Raw genomic sequence first — 23536 nt, 5'->3', positions numbered from 1 at the left:
AAAAAAAAAAAAAAAAAAAAAGGTAACCTTATATGCCTGAAAAATAAACCAAAAGTACTCTTGGGGTTTATTTCCTCTTTCCGGTACTGTTAACATGTCTTGAAAACCGGCCCATCCGGTCAGCCCAGTGAAATTCGGTCACCAAATTTTGTCCAGGGGACAGGCCCATTACTTACCTATTCCAAATTTCCAGAATAAAAAATAGTATGCCTAGTCATCTAGCTTTCCTTAATGGAAAAAAGTTTCCTAACCTGAGTTGATACCGAACATATATATACACGCACGATGGGACACTTGAGACATCTACTATCTGGAAATATGGGGATGCAAACAGACAGGGTGAGATTCAATGTCAGAGGTAAAATCTTTGAAACAACTGCAACAACTCTTGCAAGCGTGAGCCGAAATTCAATGTTTGGAGCTATGTTTGATGATCAATGGAACCTTCAACCAAAACAAGAATACTTCATTGATAGAAACCCGGATTGTTTTTCTGTTCTCCTTGATCTTTTAGGAACAGGTGAGCTACGTTCCCTTCTAACGTACCTGAAAGATTACTTTACAGGGAAGCTCACTATTATGGCCTTCTTGACCATGTTAGAACTGCAAAGTGGGGAAAATTTGATAGTAACCGGTTAAGATCAACCAGTTCGGTTAAGGGTCAGGCTTTTGGTAATTGTACCGCAACTAGAGAAAGTCCTGATGGAGGTTGTGCTGTTGTTCATGGAGGCATCGTTCGCGTCTATGACTGGATGCTTGAAGAGCATCCACCGTTACATCTTGATAACCAAACAGTTAATGATGTTGAGTGGATTGATTCAGAGAATATAGTGATTAGCGTTTACCAAAAATTAATGTCAAGAGCTAGGGGAGTTGGAGGAATGGGTGTTTTTAGTTCATCAACAGGGGAATTGAGGCACAGATTTCACTTTGTTGCGTCTGTAATAATAAAACACTCAAGAAAGATGTTAGAATAAGAAAATTAATTTCTGGAAAGTAAATAGACACTCAATTGGACTGCAAACAGAGGACAGAGTCACGTGTTCAACATGCTGTTCTTAACACGATATTTGACCGGTACGCCTCAAGAATGAGTGATGCCTATACCCTGTGGTCAAGTTCGTATCCAGGATAAAACTGCCCGTTGCAAGCACTGTTAGCACTACAGTACTTGCCCACTCTTACGATCTCAACATCAATTGCGCACGGAATGAAAAATAAAGGACCACACAGGGGGAGAAGACGAAAAGAAGAGGATAGTAGCTCTTCTGGACACAAAACGAAATGAGAGAAAGTGATCGCTTTATATAGGGGAGAATAGAGAGAGGTCTCATAAACGCGCATTAAAACAATTTCATTTAAGTTTGAAAACAATTTTTTTTCAAACGGTTTTAAACGTTCATGCATCACTTAATATCGATTTGAAACGTTCATGCGTCATTATGTTTGATATAAAACGTCCATGCAAATTTAAGTTTGATATAAAACGTTCATGCAAATTAATGTTCATGCATAAACATAATGTTGCCCAAAGAATTATTTTGTTTCAAATATTAATTCGATAATTCAAAAGAAATTTTGCCAAAAAATATAAGTCTTGACCCACACCCGAACACGAGCCTGGCCCGCACCGCGCGTGTGTGAAAATGTGCGATTGCACCAACTAGCCCATTGCCTAAGTCCTCTCCCTCGCACAAAAGTGCTAATGACCCAAGGGCCACTCTAATATCAAAAATTTCAATATTTATGGAGAGGTATCATCTTTAGTTTTTCCTATGTGGGACTAAAGGTTCATTCACAAATAGTGAAAATGAGCTACTGTCCTTAGTGACCAATAGATCCTAAGTTCCAATCCCACCAAGACCAAAAAACCAAACTATTGTATAAATTCATTTTCTCTAACAATCCCCCACATGAATGAAATACCGATCAGAAAACGGAAAGCGAGAAATACCACTTAGGCAAGAGGTGTCCATGAGGTCTTGAACCTTTGCTTAGTGAGAAATTGCCGGAACTACTTGATGGACAGTGAACGCGATGTCTTGAACTACCATCGTTTGGTGTAATCCGCGATAATAACCACGCGTGATATCTCTCTAGGTGCTGTCGAGTTCGTGCCGTTGTGTCCTTTTTGGCCCTGGACAAATCCCGTTTCTCCGAATGCTCTAGAGAATCAGCTCTTTTCTCATAGGAAGCGACCCACTTCCACATTCAGATAGGTGAGTTCTATCAAGAGTGTTTAATGTTACACCCCACTTCAATCTAAAATTGAAACTATAGAACTCATTAAGACTTAATAGAAAGTCATCCTCACATGCAGTCACACTATCACGTCTACACCATAGGGAAGGGGCAGAGAATGAATTCTCTGATAGTGTTTACCTTGACCCGCCACAAATTAGTTTCTCATCGAAACCTTGATCTTGGGATCTCCAGTCAGCAAGGTTGAGTATCCTTCATGGCAAGTTTATTTAATGAGCCTAAGCCCCATCCCCTTAGATGCATTACTAACCATCTCCTTGGACAAACCTTTCGTCAAAGGGTCCGCGATATTCTCCTTGGACTTAACCCAATCAATGGAAATAATGCCTTTTGAGATTAGTTGTTTTAGGGTATCGTGTCTTCTCTTTATATGTATAGACTTCCCATTATAGTAGCTGTTTTTAGATTTAGCTATGGCAGCTTGATTATCACAATGTATAGATATAGCCGGCACAGGCCTATGCCAGAGAGGAATGTCTTCTAAAAAGCATCTTAGCCAAGCGGCTTCCTCTCCTGCTTTATCTAGCGCAATAAACTCAGATTCCATAGTGGATCGAGCTATGCAGGTCTGTTTGGAACTCTTCCAAGAAAAAGCCCCACATGCCAGAGTGAAAACATATCCACTCGTAGACTTAGACTCCTCTTAGTCTGATATCCAGTTTGCATCACAAAATCCCTCAAGGACGGCAGGATACCTTTCATAATTCAAACAAAAAGTCAACGTGTATTTCAAATACCTCAACACTCTAAAAAGTGCATCCCAGTGTTCCTGCCCTGGATTACAAGTATACCTACTTAACCTACTCACAGCATAAGCAATGTATGGCCTAGTACAGTTCATCAAATACATCAGACTTCCTATAACTCGTGAGTATTCAAGTTGTGATACTCCATTACCTATGTTCTTTTTGAGTTTACAACAAGGATCATACGGAGTATAAGCAGGTTTACAATCAAAATGATTGAATTTTCTAAGCACAGATTCAACATAGTGAGATTGACTAAGACTATAACCGTTAAAATTTCTCCTAATTTTCATCCCTAAGATTACATCTGCAGGGACTAAGTCTTTCTTGTCAAAGTTCTCATTCAGCATGTTCTTAGTGGAATTAATTACATCCATGTTTGTACCAAGTATAAGCATATCATCAACATACAAGCATACAATCACACAGCATCATTTACAAGCTTAGTATATACACACTTGTCAGATTCATTGATTCTAAAACCACTAGAAAACATTACATGATCAAATTTTTCATGCCATTGTTTGGGTGCTTGTTTCAATCCATACAAAGATTTTTTCAGTTTACAAACTTTGTTTTCACAACCTTTCACTACAAAGCCCTCAGGTTGTTCCATGTAAATTTCTTCATCTAATTCACCATGTAGAAAAGCTGTCTTTACATCCATTTGATGTATTTCTAGGTTATGAACCGCGGCTATAGCAATTAACATCCTAATGGAAGTAATTCTCGTAACGGGTGAGTAAGTATCAAAGAAATCTACACCTTCCTTTTGTTTGTAGCCTTTGACTACTAACCTAGCCTTGTATTTTTGAATAGTTCCATCTATGTTACGTTTCCTCCTGAATATCCATTTACATCCTATGGACTTACACCCTGGAGGTAAATCTACTATCTCCCATGTATCATTTTCTTTGATGGATTCCATTTCACTAATAGAAGACTCTTTCCACCACGGAGCTTCATAAGAAGTCATGGCTTCTTTATAAGTCTGAGGATCAGACTCTGCTAGTATTATGAAGTCAGGTCCAAAAGAGGTTTTGGTTCTAGCCCTTTTACTCCTCCTAAGATTAAATTCTACTCCATCTTCCTCTAAAGGTGAAGTCTGACTGGTTGTAGGAACATCTAGGGGATCAACACCTCTCTTACGAGAGTCAGATTTTAAAGGAAAAACATTTTCAAAAAACACAACATCCCTAGACTCCATAATAGTATTTACACCAATTTCAGAAACATCAGAATTCACAACCATAAATCTATATGCAGGTGTATGCTCAGGATACCCTATGAAGACACAGTCAACAGTTTTGGATCCTATCTTGGTTGCTTTAGGTTTAGGGATCTAAACCTTAGACAAACACCCCCACACTTTAAATTATGCTAAAGAAGGTTGTCTACCTTTCCACAATTCGTATGGAGTTTTATCTGATCCTTTAAAAGGTACTCTGTTCAGGATATAGCAGGCTGAGAGGACAGCTTCCCCCCACAAGTTCGAAGGTAATCCTGAACTAATTAAGATGGCATTCATCATCTCCTTAAGGGTGCGGTTCTTACGTTCAGCTACTCCATTCGACTGAGGTGAATAAGGAGGGGTAACCTCGTGTATTATGCCATGTTCTACACAGAAATCTCCTATAGGAGTTATGTACTCGCCACCACGGTCAGACCTAATGGTTTTAATGGTAGTATTCAATTGGTTTTCAACTTCTAGTTTATACCTCTTAAATGCTTCTAAGGCATCATCCTTACCTCTAAGCAAATATATATGACAGTACCTAGTACAGTCGTCTATAAAAGTAACAAACCATTTCTTGCCACCTCTAGTTTGAACTGATTTCATGTCAACTAGGTCTGAGTGGATTAATTCTAAGGGTTTAGAATTTCTATGAACATTTTTGCTAAAAGGTTCTCTAGCATACTTTGATTCTACGCATATTTCACATTTGTGTTCCTTTTCCAAACTAAATTTGGGTATGCAGCCCACATTGGCTAGTTTAAGCATTGACTTATAATTTACATGTCCAAGTCTACCATGCCAAACGTTCAAAGACTCACAAACATAAGCAGAAGAATCATTATTACTTATACAAACCCTCAGTCTTATAAACCTGCCCCACATAATCCTTACCCTTAGTTACAACACATTTCCCAGATTCTATTACAATTTTAAAACCCTTATCATCTAAAACAGCACAAGAAACAAGATTTTTGCAGATGTCCGGAACATGAAGAACTTCATTCAAAGTGAGAGTCTTGCCAGAAGTGAGCTTGAGCCCAACTTTACCTTTTCCTACAACTGCAGCTACAGATGAGTTACCCATAATAGAGTTTCTCTCCTTCCCCTACCTTATTGTAGGAGGTGAACATTTCTTTGTTCCCACATACATGTTTGGCAGCCCCAGAGTCTACCCACCAGTCTCTCACATTTGTTACCAAATTTAGTTCAGACACCGTGCCAGAAAATTCATCTTTGTTGTTTTCAACCAAATTAGCATTATTTTCTTTTTAAGGTCCTTACGGTTTCTACAGTGAACCGCCATATGGCCAGGATTTCCGCAAGCATAGCAATCACCCTTAATTTTATTAATGCTAGATTTAGGTTTCTGAAACATACCTTTCTTGCCTGGAGGTTTCTTGGATTTGTTTCGGTTCTTATCAGCATTGGAACCTTTGTGTTCAGTCACATGAGCTTTGTAAGACATGTCCCTTGAAGAAGATACATTTTTGTCCTTGGAGCACAACAATTCTTCAACTTGAATTTTCTTACCCAGTTCAACCATAGTAACTTCAGCAGTTTCATGTATCAGTTTCTTCTTGTACTCGGACCAGGAAGTAGGCAGTTTCTCGATAGCAGTAGACACTTGAAAAGTTTCATCAATCACCATACCTTCCGCAAGAATTTCATTCATAATTTGCTGGAGTTCAAGGAATTGATCAACCACAGATTTGTCATTCACCATTTTATACTCATAAAGCCTAGCTACCAAGAATTTCTTACTTCCGGCAGTTTCAGCTTGGTATTTCGCCTCCAAAGCAGCCCATAAATCAAAAGCAGAAAGTTTTCTTTAGCATTGTAAAAATCATACAAAGCATCCTCTAAGCAATTCAGAATATGATTTTTAGACATGTAATTGTTCCTCTTTCATTCTTCTAAAGAAGACTCACGACCAACATCATTCAGCGATTCATCAAAAGGTTTCAGAACATAGGAATCCAACTCATGGTAACTTAGAAAGAATAACATTTTTCACTGCCACCTCTTAAAGTCTTTTCCAGAAAACTTTGCAGGCCTTTCAACATCGTTCTTACCCATTGTTACAGACAGAAAACAGAAATATCGTGTTAAGATTGTTGCGTCTGTAACAATAAAACACTCAAGAAAGATGTTAGAAAGATGTTAGAATAAAAAGATTAATTTCTGGAAAGTAAATAGACACTCAATTGGACTGCAAACAGAGGACAGATTCACGTGTTCAACACGCTGTCCTTAACACGATATTTGACCGGTACGCCTCAAGAATGAGTGATGCCTATACCCTGTGGTCAAGTTCGTATCCAGGATAAAACTGCATGTTGCAAGCACTGTTAGCACTACAGTACTTGCCCACTCTTACGACCTCAACAACAATTGCGCACGGAATGAAAAATAAAAGACCACACTTCTGGACACAAAACGAAATGAGAGAAAGTGATCGCTTTATATAGGGGAGAATAGAGAGAGGTCTCATAAACGCGCATTAAAACAATTTCAATTGATTCAAATTTTTTTCCAACGGTTTTAAACGTTCATGCATCATTAAGTTTGATATAAAACGTTCATGCACACCCGAACCCGGCCCGGCCCGCCCCGCACGCACGGCGGCGTGCGTGTAAATGTGTGATTGCACCAACTAGCCCATTGCCTAAGTCCTCTCCCTCGCAGAAAAATGTTAATGACCCAAGGGCCACTCTAATATCAAAAAATTCAATATTTATGGAGAGGTATCATCTTTAGTTTTCCCTATATGGGACTAAAGGTTCATTCACAAATAGTGAAAATGAGCTAGTGTCCTTAGTGACCAATAGATCCTAAGTTCCAATCCCTCCAAGACCAAACTATTGTATAAATTCATTTTCTCTAACACAGTTAAACTATGAAATGGATCCGATCAAAGGCTTCAGTGCTGATGCTTTATGTTTCAACTCTGAAAGTAACAAGATATTTGCTAATTATGTTGGAACATGTAATTATGGAATCGCAGTGTGGGATCAAGGTACGGGAAAACATATTGATTTGTTTGATTCCAGAAGCGGTTTATTACGTTCCGATAAAGTTGAGAAGATTCAATGGCTAATTGATAATAATTGTTTGTTTGTCAAGAGTTGCATGAATTCGAAACGTTGCATCAATCTTTTGGATTTTAGAGATAAAAGTGTGGTTCGGTCTTGGTCTGATGATAGTAGTATTTATTCTCATAATGTTGCTGATGCGATACCAATGGAGGAAAGCAATTCTATTTGTGTGGTTAGTAATAATGAAGATTTGGGATTTCTAGATTTCAGAAGTAAGAATAAACAAAGCGTTAGATGGAATCGTGAGGCCGAGGGAGACGTCAATAATTTTTATCATCATCCTAAGTTAGCTTTCCATGGAGGACAGATTTTTTGTTCCATGGGTGATAGTATATCTGCGTATTCTGCTGGTCTCAGTCGATGGCTTTTAACAAACCGTGTATGTAAAGGTGGTTTCATTCAGGACTTCTCAATTGGTGGTGATCGGCTTTTTTCTCTTCGCAGTGAGGAGAATGTGTTCGACGTGTGGGAGACTCCATCTGCCCCAATTATATGATAAGGTTCTTTCTTCTGAACTTAGATCTTCTTGAACGACACCTGCAGTATCAAATAAGAATAATAATTCAGAAGAACGATCCCGTATCACAATCTGCAAAATCAATTCTTAAACTACTTGACAAGCTTCGAAATTTCCTAGAGAAAGCTAAAAAAATGATGTAGTGCATTTTAGTTTCCAGTTTAACAATTTCTTTCCAAAATATGAATATTTTGCGGTTTGGCATTCAAGAGACCAGCCCAAGATGAAGAGATAGATTTAAGCAAGCAAGACCAAATGATGATAATTAAGCCTAAAATTTAATGATAAAACAGTGAAAAATGACAAGAATGCGTACTCTGAAGGCCACTACTTCATTGTTCACTAATTGCGGGATACCATTAAGTGACTACCAATAATTCTTGTGCCATATTGTGGTTTCATCAATGAAACGGGAACACTGAAAAATGATAACAACGCGGACGGTTATCTGTCTAAGAACGGTATTCTTAGCAACCAAAGCATATTCATCAGTCTATAAGGCACAAAAAAATGCTTGAAATATGTCCAGTTTTTGCAAGTATATTATGAGCATACCTGTTTTCATCTGAAGTGCCAAATAGATATGCCATCGTTTTCAACCAGTACCCATTCATAGTCCCGGCCATGCAGGATTGCAAAAGCAATGAATGAAGTTGCAAGCTTATCCACGGGAACACAACTGTCAACAGTTTTTCAGACAAACTGTTTTTCGTATCTTAAAGAGTGCAAATATTGCAACCTAGAATGAAAAATCGTTCCCGCCTTCGGCGATAACTGTTTTTCGTATCTCAGTAAATAAAATTAGCTTCAGGCTCTTTCTTGTTTGATTTTTAATAAAAAAAAGAAAAGTAATCATGTCAATGGACCGTCTATCTCTTTGAAACCTCCTAGTTTCAGACACAGGCATATTATTTGAGGCTTATCGCTACAAGACAAAAATAAATATTTAAAAGTAAAATGGAAAATCTCTTATCAAACTAACTTACTTAAGGCTAAATTATGTGATTAATTAATGTTAATTTGAATGATTAATTGATGTTTAATTATGTTTATCTGGAAATCAACTAATCTTTAATCATTATTAAAACATATAAAATTTTTGATTTTTTTTGAAAATTCTCGATCCAGAATCGATATATGTTAATGCACTAGTAAACCGATTTTGGGTTGAGTTTTTTCAACTAACGAAGAAAAACAAGAACCGGTTCTTATTAATGTACGTATAAACTGATTATCAGAAACGAATATTATAAATGCACACATAGACCAATCATATCATTCTTTCATAAACAAAATATTCATTACATAGTTTAGGAAATTAGCGCATTATATAAGACAATTTAGTATGAAAATTCTTAAATCTCGCACATCAATACATCGTCAATGAACCTGCGATCACGGCGGTACAACACCACATATTCCTTCTGGTGGATGAACTTCTTTTCCCCATTACAAATTCTCCATAGGCCGTTGAATCGTTCCATCTTCAATCAAATGAATTACACGTTAGTATGCAAACATTAAACGATGACATGAGTATAAAAATATCGGATCACTCACTTTCTCACTTAGAGGAGCTTGTGGATAATGGTCATACACCATTCTTCTAACTTTAAAATACTCTCTCATTGCACTTTTTATGTATGCAAATCGAAATGCTAAGTCTCTCCATTTACGGTTTTTTGGATTGTGCGCTCATAATAGAACTTTTTCACCCTTTTCCAAAACATTGAATATAGTTCATTGAGACGTTCGTGGAAGGCGGGAATGAACGATTTCACGAGATGAATATCTTCTTCCGGATCTCATTCCATTTTAGAAGCTCTATTTGAGTAGCGGATGATGTAGGAGTGGCTCAAAGAGGTTAACTCATTATACATATAAAGACTCAACGGCTATTTTTTTCGAAATCAATGCACACAATTGGTTTTTAGAAATGTTCACACAAACCGATTTTGGCCTTGCAAAATCATATAAATTCTGCCTCACCACAATCGGTTCATAATATTGCACATGCAATCCGATTCTTGTCAAAAACATATACAGGAAAAGTGTCATTTTTCCTTACAAGAATCAGACTACATGTTTCAGCACATAGAAGGATTCTGTAGGTTGTCAAAATTATGAGTTTTTATGTTTTTTCAGAATTGGTCTTTAACTATATCTATATATATAAACAGATTGTGAACACTTAACAAAAAAGGAATGAAATTCCCAGAATCAGTGTATTGGTAAACTTGTAAAAACCGATTCTGAAACTATAACCCTGGAGAAATGGTAGAATCGGTTTTTATGTAAGTAAACGTAAACCGATTCTGACTGAATAAACTGTCATAATCCTACAATTTTTGAACACAAAGTGTAGATATTTTTTCGTGCCTAAGGAAAACACAACAATTTCAAAACTAACCGGATTCATTCATTCATAAACTAACGACCATAACCTAACATAACTCAACCAACAAACATAACTTCAATACATGTTTTCGACTCCGTAAATTACCCATAATCAAAGGCACACAAAGTTCATTGATCCTCATCAGCATCAACATCTCTATTACGTCCACGTCCAATACCACGAGAACCTTGTCCTTGTTTAGTAGGTTTTCTTCATCGGCATCATGTTGGGTGCTGCTCGATTCACCTTGAGAGTACCTTTTTGGAAGGGCTTTCCTCTTCTTTTTTTTTGTGTTATCTACCACCGCTTCCACAAACTTTGCACCCGCATCTATATCTTCCAGACTGTTCAAACTTCCCTAAACATAACTGTGATTAGTTTATCAAATGCCCGATTCATCTTCTCTGTTTCCATTTTAGACAAATCATGTTAAAACAATTAACATAACCATAATTGAAAAAAAATACGCACCATGTATTCGAGAGTTGTATCTTTATCCTTTATTTGGGGAATCTCATATACTCGTATTACTCCAGTATGTAAAACGTTGAGGTACACATGTAACCCGAAATTTCCTCATCATCTGTTTTCGAACATCCATTCATCCCATGTTTGTTATACCTTCTATCTTCCCAATACCATATGGTGGTAAGGATTTGTGAACAACCTCAATATCATTATCAAAAGACTTGATTTTGGTCTCATCAGTTTTAAAATTCTTGTGCTCCTATGGGATTTATTGTAAGTATCCGCATTGTCTTGCGACTCTCATCGAGTTGCATATTACATATCCTCTTGGGTGAAATAAGAGGCCAAAATAACGTTGTTGTTTGTCGGACCTGGCCATATTTCCTATAGCCAAATCCTTCTTGTAAGGGTCAAAGACAACATCTTTCTCCGTCAAGTTGTCCAATTGGCGTCTCAACTCCACATATTCCTCATCTTGAGACTTCGACTTACCATTGAAGGTGTACCCATCTCCTTACTGACCGTCCTAGTGCTTGTTCAGAAAATCCCATTCAACAAACATTGGGAAGTGAGAATATATCCACACCTACAGAAAAATCATATTTCCTCCGATTTGGTTCGTTCGAGCCCTAGAAGATTTTGTCAACGAGTGTGTAAGGATGGCAAATCCCCAACAGTAGTCTCGAATATTTTCAAATGGTTGCAACATCTGAATAAAGTTGGCGTTCACACGGGAACCAGAACTATCGGTGAAGATAACAACTCCCAAGATTTAGAGGACATATGCATTTGTCGTAGCGAAGATACTTTCTTTGCTCATCTATTTTCCCTTAGAACGAATCTTCTTTGTTCCTATGAAGTGGTACCCCAAACCCGCGAGATGGAATATCCTATGCTTTTCATCACCTACTCGCATCTCTAACTTGGTAATCTCCTCATCCCAACCGTACACATTCTTAGTGAACTCTTAAATCTTGTTCCACTCAAGCTCATTCACGTAGTCTTTGTGCCTCAAGGATTTACCTCTTATGCTTAACCCGGTAATCCATTTCGCATCATTTGGATTTATCATCATTTTTCTAACCAGAAGATAGAAAGTATCTGTTTACCTGTAAAATCTCTCGGAGAAGGAGAAAATAAGACGTTTATCGTAACCAACAACCAAATTGTTGACCGCAACCAACAACCCCGTAAAAGAGACTAGATCGGTTACTTCCAATACTTCTCCTATATTTGATTCTATTTCTTCCAGTGGCCATAAGGTCATCATACTCGTTGATGTTCCTAGCTTCATACGACGAACGACATCGGCGTGCTCCTATAAAACAAAACAAAATCGATAGACAATAATCAAAACACTAGACGTATAATAAGTTATATCTTAAATAACATAAGGTTGATATATTTACTATGGTATGGCCGATGAAAGCCGCCCAACTCTCATTATACCCCTATAACAATCGTCCTCCATCACCGGGTACCCAATAAATGGGATCAATATGTCCGCGAGGAAACATCTTCAGCTGGTTCAGGCATGTGGTCCCCTTTATTTTTCTTTGGACCATCATTCTTATCATTTTTCTTACATTGTTCTTGAACTTCTCCTCTTTCTTCTTCAACTTCCTTCCCATTTTTTTCTTTATCAACTTCCTTCCCATTTTCTTATTTATCAACTTCCTTGCCATTTTCGTCTTCATCAACTTCCTTGTCGCCACTTTCTTCTTCATAAATATCTTCTTCATAAATTTCTTCTCCAGTAGGTGTAGCATAATCATATCCTTATTGTGTTTGTTGCTCCACTTGAGGTGGTGGTTCATTGTAGTGGATCCCTTATGATTTAACCGCTGATCCCCTATGGTGTTTAGCATCCAAATTTTTACCTCCCACTCAACGAGGTTCAAGACTCTGAGGAGAAGCAAAATTATTAATCTTCTTTATATTTATTTTCATCTTGCCTTTGGTTGCCCTTGTTGTCCCTGGAGAGTATCGGGATAAACGATAAACAACAATGTAATTGAAAGTATATTTTTGAATTTCAGGTAAATAATCGATTTACACGATACACACATAAAAACCAATTCATAATATTGCATAACGAGAATCGGTTTATATAAGTGCTCATGTAATCCGGTTCTAACGGGAAAAAAAATACTTAAAATTGGGCATTTTTTTCCATAAAGAAACGGTTTATGTGGACACATAAAAAAACGATTATGGGCTAAGCAGTTCAGAATCAAAAGCTATAATCGGTTTACGTGGTCACTTATGTAATCCGATTCCAACAAAAAAAAATACAGATAAACGGGTATCCCGACTATAAAAAAAATCGGGTCATGTGGGAATAAACATAAATCGATTCGGGTTAATTTTTTGCCAAACACAATACACATACATGATAATCGATCTTTGTGGGCATGAACAACAACTGTTTTTAAACGCAGTTGGTTCACAAGTACATTTACGTAAGACGATTCTGGTACACCCATAAAACTTTGATTTCGAAAAATTCAAATTTTGAGCGATTGCATGTTATTAAACCTAATTTGTAGTGCAATGAAACTTGATTCGTCTTCCTCAACCGTTTTCTTCTTCGGTTTGTTTCGAATCGCTTGAACAATTTCGGGATTATTCTCAATAGGATAAGTAAGTCCAGCGGCCTGTTTGAATCTTGGTCGTTTCGACATTATATAGAAGAAAAAAACGATTAATCGTTTTTTGGATCGTCGATAATTGACGATGTTTTCGTTTAGAGATGGAGAAAAAAAAGGAGGAGAAGAATCGGTTGATAAAGGAAATAGAAATGAATTTAATTATACTTTTATATTTTATTATTAGGATTTGATGGGGGTAAATTGGTAGTATTAATATTTAATAGAGGGTAAATTGGTAATTTCAGCAAATTTGAACACCCCTTATCCTTCTCAATTGGGTGGATAAAGAAATCTATATGCCTCTGAAAAAACGAGGGTACCCAAATACACCACAATATTTTAATTTCAACCTATAAGTCTGATACCAAGTGTGATCGTCTATCGAAAGTAGTCGAGACAATACGACAACAAGGTATACACTTGATAAATAGTGTTACGGTATAAAACCAGTTGACTATAGGATCACTTATCCAGCATCTTGGATTAACGTACAAGTGTATTTACTTAATTATATTAATAAAATTATAATGCAGAAGTAAAGTAAATAACACAAACAATCTTTGGTAAAATATATGTTTTGAGTTGTTGACAAAGGCTCTTATGTCTAATTAATAAACTCCTTTGGATGGTTAGATCAATATGAATCTTAATTACCGAAATAATCAATTTACGGATTTACAATCAGATAATATAGAACTCAAAGAAAAACAATAAAGTGATGTCGATCTTATGAAATAGATAATCACAAGTCTATCAAAGATAAAAAAAAAGATCTAGTTGGATCTCAGACGATCAAGATATGTGCAACAACTTTACAAGATACGAAAACTAATTAGATAAATCTTCTTTGTCTTCAAATCTTCGGTTATCGTTAAAGTATCTGCACACAAAAACTTGATTCCTCTTGTGACCAACCATGCACAGAACGGAGTTGGTAACAATGAATTGTCATAAGATGTCTTTTAGATCTAACAATAGTTCTAAAGATCCCACCGATATTTGAGTGACCCTTATGTCAGAAGAGAAGGCTCACAAGAATAATGAAACTAGGTGCAATCAAAGTTTCAACAACCGTTAGTCAATCATATCAATAATCAAAAACTAATCATAAGTTACAAGGTGAAAATTCTGGCAAGAAATGTTGTATCAAATGGGTCTGGGTGAATAGTCATCCATTTTTGTGTGAATTTTTAGTTTTGTTGGTTCATATAATTTAGTTGTTGAGTTTATATTTTTAGACTGTTTATATTATGAATGTAGTCTCATAAATTGGATTTAGTAAAATTTGAATTCTTTTATTCTGAATATCTAATTTAGTTTAATCCTCCGACATTCCATCAGGGACTTTTAAGATAAAAACAATAGTCAATAAAAATATTTGCAGGCAAAATAAATCAACTTTAGAAGAGTAAGAATTTTCCTCCAAAAATTCTTTCTAAGGAAAATAATTTGTTTATTAATAAAATTATTTAAAGATGAAAAGTTAATACCAAACTCTTAGTTTTGTAGAACAATATTTGTCTCACTGATAAACGAAAGCAGAAATAAATTATTATGTTTCAAATAGTTATTATTGAAGACAAATTTGTGTCAATCAAGATAAAGATTGAGTGTGAATCAAACGTACTATGGTTTGAGAAAGGATTAAGATTTGTGTATTAATGGGTTACATTTTTTTTTGTTAAGTTGTTTATCATTTTATCTACTATAGTCTTGCCATAGTCATCGGCTTGTTAGACTTGTATACTTGGGTAGAAATGATGAAAAAAAGTTTGTTTTCATGTTATTGATGTTAACATCCAGCAGTTTCTTCTTTATTTCTTTTCCTTGAAATAAGAAATTAAATCTCTTTTTGTTGGGTATAGATATTAAAGCCACCCCATGGTGGGATGTTAGAAACTTGGAATAGATTCTTTGGCTTTTCTTGAAGTAATCTTTTCAAGCAAGACAGACTAACAAGGTATATGGGTCCACAAAATTTCAACGCACACATTCATTTGGAAACACACACAATTAGAATGTTAGAATCTTCTGGGAGTAGGGTAGGTGTGTACTCCCAGTTTAACCCTGTATTCTCAAAGGAGAGTCTGTTTCGAACCCAGACAAGAATATAGATCTACATAGCACTTTTTCTTTTTACGGATGCTACTAACATCAATGCAGTACAACAACTACTGGACGAAGTTACCTATGGCAGGTGTATAAATGTGATATCAGTCTCTTTTTTGTTTCAAATAGTTATAATTGAAGACAAATTGGACTGACATTGAAATATTTTTCTTTGCTTCACATAGTTATAATTAAGGACAAATTAGGTTGACACTGAAATCGCTTTTTTGAGACAATTTTTTTTTTCTGTTTATGGTAGTTATGATTAAAGACAAATTAGATTGACATAGAATTTGTATTTTTGGGACAAACATTTGTGAATAATAAAAGAATTTAGTGATGAATGTTTTCATCATTAAAATAATTTTCACAAACAATTTTATTTTGTTGGTGAAAGACATTTTTATCAACAATAAATTTTTAGTTGTTAATTACTTTTTCTCGTGACTGCGTGTAGCTTTGTCGCGATATACTTTCCCATACGTGTTATTTGAGACAACTTCGTGAGAAAAATATTTTAATCTCAAAAAGCATTTCGAGACAAAAAGAATGGGATTTTCTAACAAATGTTTTTGACAATAAATCGCCATTTTCTTGTAGTGGCGCTCTAGGAGAAACACCAAAAATGGGGATCTAAAAGCATATTCTTCTATCATTGCATTGAAAAAATTTGACATAACTAAAATATATTTAGAAGCTATTTGTTCTAATAGATAAAAATAAAAATTAACATAGGTAAAAACAATGTTTCTTGTATCAATTTGTTCGTTTTAAGTATTATGTTGTTGTTGTTTTTTTGTAAAAGTTAATATTTCTGATTTAGTTGATTTATTCTAATATCATTTGATGCTAGTATCTAACGACAAGGAAAATTTTATTTTATGATATATGCGAATCTCATGTATCACATACAATATTTAGTACTCACATCATGTTATGAGTATAGTTGTTAATTTATATTATAAATAATTGTGTAAGATTCAAATCATTTATTTTCATGGGTCAATTTTAAATGACACAAATAAGATTTTGTTAACGAGCAAACCGCAAATGCAGAAAAACCTCGGGAGCTAGTCCAGTTTTGAATACTCTCATAATTAAGTCGTTACACAAAGAACAAAATCCAACTTCCTATAGTTGAGAAAAGTAAACTACCCATAGTTAATTAGTTTCTTCAGTATCCCTGCATCTTCCACCTTTTGGTCACGCACGTGAATCTCAAGACAGAAATCACGATCTCAAGTAGTTTTACTCCTTTTCATCGTATTCCAAACAGCAAATGAACTAAATTTGTTTAATAACCATTCTATTCAATAAACATATGTTTTAGTCGTTGACAAAGGATATTATGTTTAATCTAATAAACTTCTTTGTCTGGTTAGATCCATCCAAAACTTGATTACTGAAATAATCAATTTCCGGAGTTGCAATCAAACAATATAGAACTTAAAGAGTAACTATAAAGTGATGTTGATCTTATCAACTAGATAATCACAAGTCTATCAAAGATAAACAAGATCTAGTTGGATCTCAGACGATCAAGATATGTGCACAAAATTCATTAGATACGAAAACTAATTAGATAAATCTTTTTCGTCTTCAAAATTTTGATTATCTGTAAAGCACCTGCACACAAAAACTTGAACCCTCTTGTGATCAAACACGCACAGAACGGAGTCTGTTAACTATGGATTATCACAAGATGTCTTTAGATCTAACAATAGTTCTAAAGATCCCGTCGACACTTTGATCTAGTTTGAGTGACCCTTATGTCAGAAGAGAAGGCTCTCAAGAATAATCAAACTAGATGCAATCAAAGTTTCAACAACTGTTAGTCAATCAAATCAATAATCAAAAACTAAAATAACAATGTAATTTTCTAGTTTCTCAACAAAGGTACTTGTAGAGCTTCTTGATCCCACAAAAGTCTTTAAACGAGCAGCGTAAGAGATTTCGCCTAATTAGATTACTTTCCTCTCCGGATAGACAACTCCAGCAGAAACAACACGAATGAATTTTGCCTGGGTCTTACGATTGTTTGCAAGAAATGTAAACTCAAGTATTTATAGATCAAGGTTGTTTGGACAACAAAGAAATTCCAAAACCGAAAATATTCTCAACATATGCATTAAAGTTCCTAATTTCGGTTTTCCTAATGTCAAACAATATTTTCGAAATCTCACATAGAAAATTTCTATAATTAGTTTAGCACATTAACTAATAATCTTTTTTCTAGAGGATATGCTTTGATTGCTGGTAATTAAAACATATATAAAATCGAAAATCATAATTAAATGTTTTTCAATATTTCGGTTTGGGATCACCTTGAGCATCAAGAAATATCTTTGAACAATTGATGAAGGAAAGTAAGTAATTTAACTATTTTAGGATACCTTTATCACCCCACCCCAACTAGTTTAATCCTTTTTTGTATCTCAAAATTTTTAGGCATGCCTCAAAATACTGTTTGCGTTCCCCCTTTAGACGAGGGTTTAGGATTTTTTTCTAATTCCAAAATTTTGAAAATTTTCATATTTTTCCACAAAACTAGCAACAACACCCTTAAAGCACCTCCACACAAAAAAAACTTGAACCTTCTTGTGATCAATCACGCACAGAACGAAGTCTGTTAACAATGGATTATCACGAGATGTCTTTAGATCTAACAATAGTTCTAAAGGCGTCGATACTTTGATCTAGTTTGAGTGACCCTTATGTCAGAAGAGAAGGCTCTCAAGAATAATCAAACTAGGTGCAATCAAAGTTTCAAAAATTGTTAGTCAATCAAATCAATAATCGAAAACTAAAATAACAATGTAATTTTCTAGTTCCCCACCGAAGGTACTTGTAGAGCTTTTTGATCCCACAAAAGTCTTTAAACGAGCGGTCGTAAGATATTTCTCCTAATTAGGTTACTTTGCTTTCCGGATAGGCAACTCCAACAGAAACAACATGAATGAATTTTTCCTGGCTCTTACGATAGTTTGCAAGAAATGTAAGCTCAAGTATTTATAGATCAAGGTTGTTTGGACAACAAAGAAATTCCAAAACCGAAAATATTCTCAACATATGCATTAAAGTACCTAATTTCGGTTCTCCTAATGTCAAACAATATTTTCGAAACCTCACATAGAAAATTTCTATTATTAGTTTAGCACATTAACTAATAATCTTTTTCTAGAGGATATGCTTAGATAACTGGTAATTAAAACATATATAAAATCGAAAATCATAATTAAATGTTTTTTGATATTTCGGTTTGAGATCACCTTGAGAATCAAGAAATATCTTTGAAAAGTTGATGAAGGTAAGTAAGTAATTAAACTATTTTAGGATACCTTTATCCCCCACCCTAACTAGTTTAATCCTTTTTTGTATCTCAAACTTTTTAGGCATGCCTCAAAATACTATTTTAGATGAGGGTTTAGGATTTTTTTTTAGTTCCAAAATTTGAAAATTTTCATATTTTTCCACATAACTAGCAACAACACCCTTAAGTATTTTAAGATTTCTTTCATGGACATAAATGGAAAAAGTAAATTTAATCTCCTTTTTTCCCTTAATTTGCATGAAAATTCTCAAACGATCATCTAAAACGAAATTGAGGGAGTAGAATTATTCTTCAACTGAAACACGTATGATATTAGATTGAGAATTTTGAACCAGGGGCGGAACTACAGCCAGACTAGGGCTGGCTTAAGCCACTCCTAAAAGCCCAAAGAACTTTTTTTTTCAGTAGCTAATTTATTTGGAACGATTTTTCTGGGACTACTCAAAAAATGGGGGGGCTACTCTCAAGTTTTTGGGGTGGTTATTGGTAGTAATTTCCAATCACCCCTTATCTGATTTTTTTTTAAATACCTACTTTACCCTTAATGATTAACTTAGTTAGTGTGATGATTAATTAGTGTTAGTGTTATGATTCGTAACTGATTAATTAGTGATTAGTGAGTTATATTAGTAGGATTGTTTTGTGATAACATTATTATTGACAGATAAGAAGAAAAAGAAGAAGGAAATATGAAGAAGAAGATGGGTGAACCCAAAAAACCTTTTTTTTGAGTTTAGTAATTATGATTTGAGTGATTCATGTGATGATACTTCAGAATCAGAATCAGAACCCCCTTCACCTCATTCTGTATTTGTCAATACTTATAATTATCCAAATATGAGTTATTTGTTAGATGATGAAAACTTTTTTCCCCATCTCAAGCTAACCAAACAAATGATGGATTTCACCAGCCACAACCTGAAGATGAAGCTATGGGTACTCATGTATGCCTCATATTTAGTTAATGTAGCTTGAATTGTGCAAAACTTTGGCCAAACTCAAAATTTCTGGAAAAAATTCGGTGAGGTCAACCTAGTTCGGTTACCAAATTTAGCTTGCGAGGTAACCAAACCGTTCTTAATGTGCAGTTCGGTTACTAAATTGAGCAGACGCAGGTAACCGAACTACATGTTAATGGTGGTTTTTTAGAGTTTGGTTACAGTGTATTGTTCGGTTGAGTCGATATCAACAATTTTGATACCGAACTTTATGTTCGGTAAGGTCGTATAAAAATATAAATACAGCGTTTCTAACCGAACCTTTGAGTTCGGTTTAGTCGATTTTTTCAGTTTCATTGACGAACTTGTACATAGAAAATCTAAAGATCGAGTTCGGTAAGGCCCCAATTTATTTCTGTAAACTACACTAACGAATTTTGTGTTCGGTATGGTCGATAAAAAAATTTACAGTACCGAACTTGTCAGGAATTTTTTATGTTATTGACTTTGTGCTATTACTTGTAGGTTCCATGTGATCCAATAGAACCAATGGAAAACCAACCTTCCCCAGTTGGTATTTTGTACGATGATACATCCCATCACTACATGAATGACTTGGTATTCCCAAATCCGGAAGATGCAAAGAGTTGGGCTAGACAACATGCACAAAACTACATGTGTGTATTAGTATTGAATGGGAGAGAAATCAAAATTCGGTTTGAAATGGTTTGTGAGAGAAGCGGTGATCCCGATAAAAGCCATAAGAGGAAGGGCTATGTTTATAAAGGAAAGACAAATAGGAAGAACAAAACTTTCTCAAAGAAGATTAATTGCCCATTCGAGCTTGCATTTAATTACAACGAAGATAAGGGTGGATGGGTTCTCTACAGGGTTATGCAAGGTTGTCATAATCATCCTCGTCAGGAGCATCTTGAAGGACATTTCATGGCGGCAAAGCTAACTCCTAAAGAGATGGACAAGGTAGCTAAAATGAGGACAATGGGTATTTCACCGGTTCAAATGCTCCAAATACTAAAGGAGAATAACAAGGATAACCACTCATCTTTGTCCATAATTTACAATGCAATTGAGACAATTAGAATGAAGGAATGGAGAGATAAACAAGTAATGCAACAATTGTTTTTTTTTGGCCCAAGAGAAAAACTACACGGTTCAAAAGGATGTGGATTCGGAAGGAGAGATAACACAACTCTTTATTGCGCATCCGACGAGTGTTCAATTGGCTCAATGCTTTCATCAAGTTGTAATAATGGATTGCACTTATAAGACGAACAAGTACGAGATGCCATTGTCGAATATTGTTGGGCGTACTTTGACGAAGTCACCATTTACCGTGGTGTTTTGTTTCTTAAGAGATGAGCAAGAACCTAGTTTCATTTGGGCACTAAAACAAGTTAATGCAATCTTCCGAGGTGATGATATTCCCGGGGTTATAGGGACGGATAATGATGTCCCATTGATGAATGCAATAGAGGAAGTATTCCTACTAGCACGTAATATGCTGTGTACGTTCCATATATGGTGTAATTTGATGAATAGGTGCAAGCCAATAATCTGTCCACCCAAGAAAATAGGATATGAAGAAATTAAGATGCTACCGGAAAAAGATCGAATGGATGCAAAAGAGAAAGTTGAAAAACAATACGATATAAATTACGCTAAATGGGTTGCATTCAACGGTGAATGGGAATCATTGTGTTGGTCCCTTACCGAGGAAGAGTATTATCTAAATCTTGCGGAGTTTATCGCCTATTGGGATACTCCTGATTACCCCGGTGTTGTATCGTATGTTCTTCGCCAATGGTTGGAACCACACAAAGAGAGGTTTGTTTATGCCTATACCAACCAATATAAATACTTGGGAAATCAAGCGACAAGTTTAGTAGAGTCGGCTCACCACCGGTTGAAGAAGAATCTCTTTGGATGTGTTGATAACTTCGTAACCGTATGGAATGCTATGGAAAATTATTTCAAGCGTGACATTGATAGAATTAAAGAAAAGTTCCAAAAAAGCCGTATATTCAAAATGAACGGAAAATATGCCGACCACCAATTGTTCAAGGGGATCCATTACAAATGTATCTCGGCAATGTATGAAGTTGTTGATTATAGAAGTAGAGTTGATTGATAAGTGGGAAACCAAGGCGGATGAGGTGTGTGTATGTAACATGAAGAAGTCTATGAGACTCCCTTGTCGCCATATGATAATCAACTACGAGCATGGTGTAATCCTTTTAAGCGACATTGATCCATTTTGGAAGCATCTAAGTTCCATCCCTCCTCCAAAGGGAGAAGAAGCCGAAGAAGAGTTTGGTGATAATGAAATTGGTAGAACCGTACTAGAGATGTATCGTGGCATGAACAACCTCCAAAAATAAATCTTTTTGGATGATATGAGGAAAATTATATATCCACAAACGCAAGAGAATGTCTATGAACCGGCGAAAGGCAAACCGACGACGTTCCTCCGGATGGTAATTGTGGTTTTCATGTTGTCAATCAACAACTTGGTCCTTTCATAGAAGGTGCCAAGCGAAATAATGGGTGTGCAATCACTCATATAAGGAAAAGGTTGTTGTCCAAACTAAAGGAGAATCCGGCCTTTTACAAGACAATGTTGTGCGATGGGGAGGGTAGTCTCAATGAGCAATTTTTAGGTATCAACTCCGTCTTCATGGGTCCCATCCGATTACATCGGATTATTGGATGAGCATGCCTATAGGTGGACACTTAATCGCCGAGGCATTCAATTGGGTGGTTCATTATTTCTCAAAATATGTTAGTCCCACCTTCACCCCGAAAACAACCGTATGTGTCGAGCAACTAAAACGAAGGAGATGTGTGATGGAATTGATTAACAGAAACCACTTTATAGGCCTTCGGTTAAAACCCGATTGTCCATTGCCTCCAATATGTAGTACCTCTTATTGGCCTTCATTTAATCCGGATAGAATGTTGGGTTGGTGTATCATGTATGAGCCTAACATGGAGATGTGGAATGCTTTGAAGAAGTCGAAAGAAATTGTACATGAAGGTCAAATTTCACTTGCGGATGATTAAATGACACATGTAATGGAACTAAGTATGCTTATCAATGGAATACTATGTTTTTTGAAAAGTAGTATTAATATTTGAGAAAATGTTAGTATTTTATGTAGTTTCCAGATACTAGTTCGGTTGGCAAATTTTAATACAGAGCTTGCCGAACTACCTGTTCGGTTAGCTGCCCAAATTTTACCAGGTTATCGAACTCTAGTTCAGAAGCCTAACATTTTAACTGCTGAATTTGACATTGAAGTTCGGTTAGGACGGAAATTACAGGACAATGCCGAACTGTACGAGACAGAAGTTCGGTTAGGAAATGAAATTACAGGACAATGCCGAACTATACGAGACACAATTTCGGTTAGGATATGTAATTATAGGACTCTGCCGAACTTTTACAGGACTTTCCAAAATAAAATTACGTACCATCTAATATACGAAACGCGTTATGAAAAAGTCTTTAAGGAGGAGGAAATGATATTCATATTTGAAATCCTTTCTCTTCCATCTTTGCCATTTGTTTTTTGATGTTAAAATGATTTCGTCGAATCCTTCACCCCTTAGTCGATATCACCTTACAATTCGAAATAAAGCCATAAATTCCACAACTCTATCTCTAATCTTTCCAAATAGAATGAACAAAGCTAGATGATCACGGTTATAAGGTTTTGTAGTGTCGGAGATGAATTTCTCATGAATTTTCCCCCAATAACTTTGA

General features: G+C 35.7%; 1 pseudogene; it reads left to right on the top strand.

Moving 5' to 3' along the window:
* Positions 1-318: 318 nt before the first annotated feature.
* On the top strand, positions 319-7836 carry LOC113309245 (annotated as a pseudogene).
* The last annotated feature ends 15700 nt before the right edge of the window (positions 7837-23536 follow it).

This window comes from Papaver somniferum, chromosome 9 (genome assembly GCF_003573695.1).
Source record: "Papaver somniferum cultivar HN1 chromosome 9, ASM357369v1, whole genome shotgun sequence".
In the NCBI taxonomy this organism is placed as follows: domain Eukaryota; kingdom Viridiplantae; phylum Streptophyta; class Magnoliopsida; order Ranunculales; family Papaveraceae; genus Papaver; species Papaver somniferum.
This window is presented reverse-complemented; position numbering and strand designations above follow the sequence as displayed.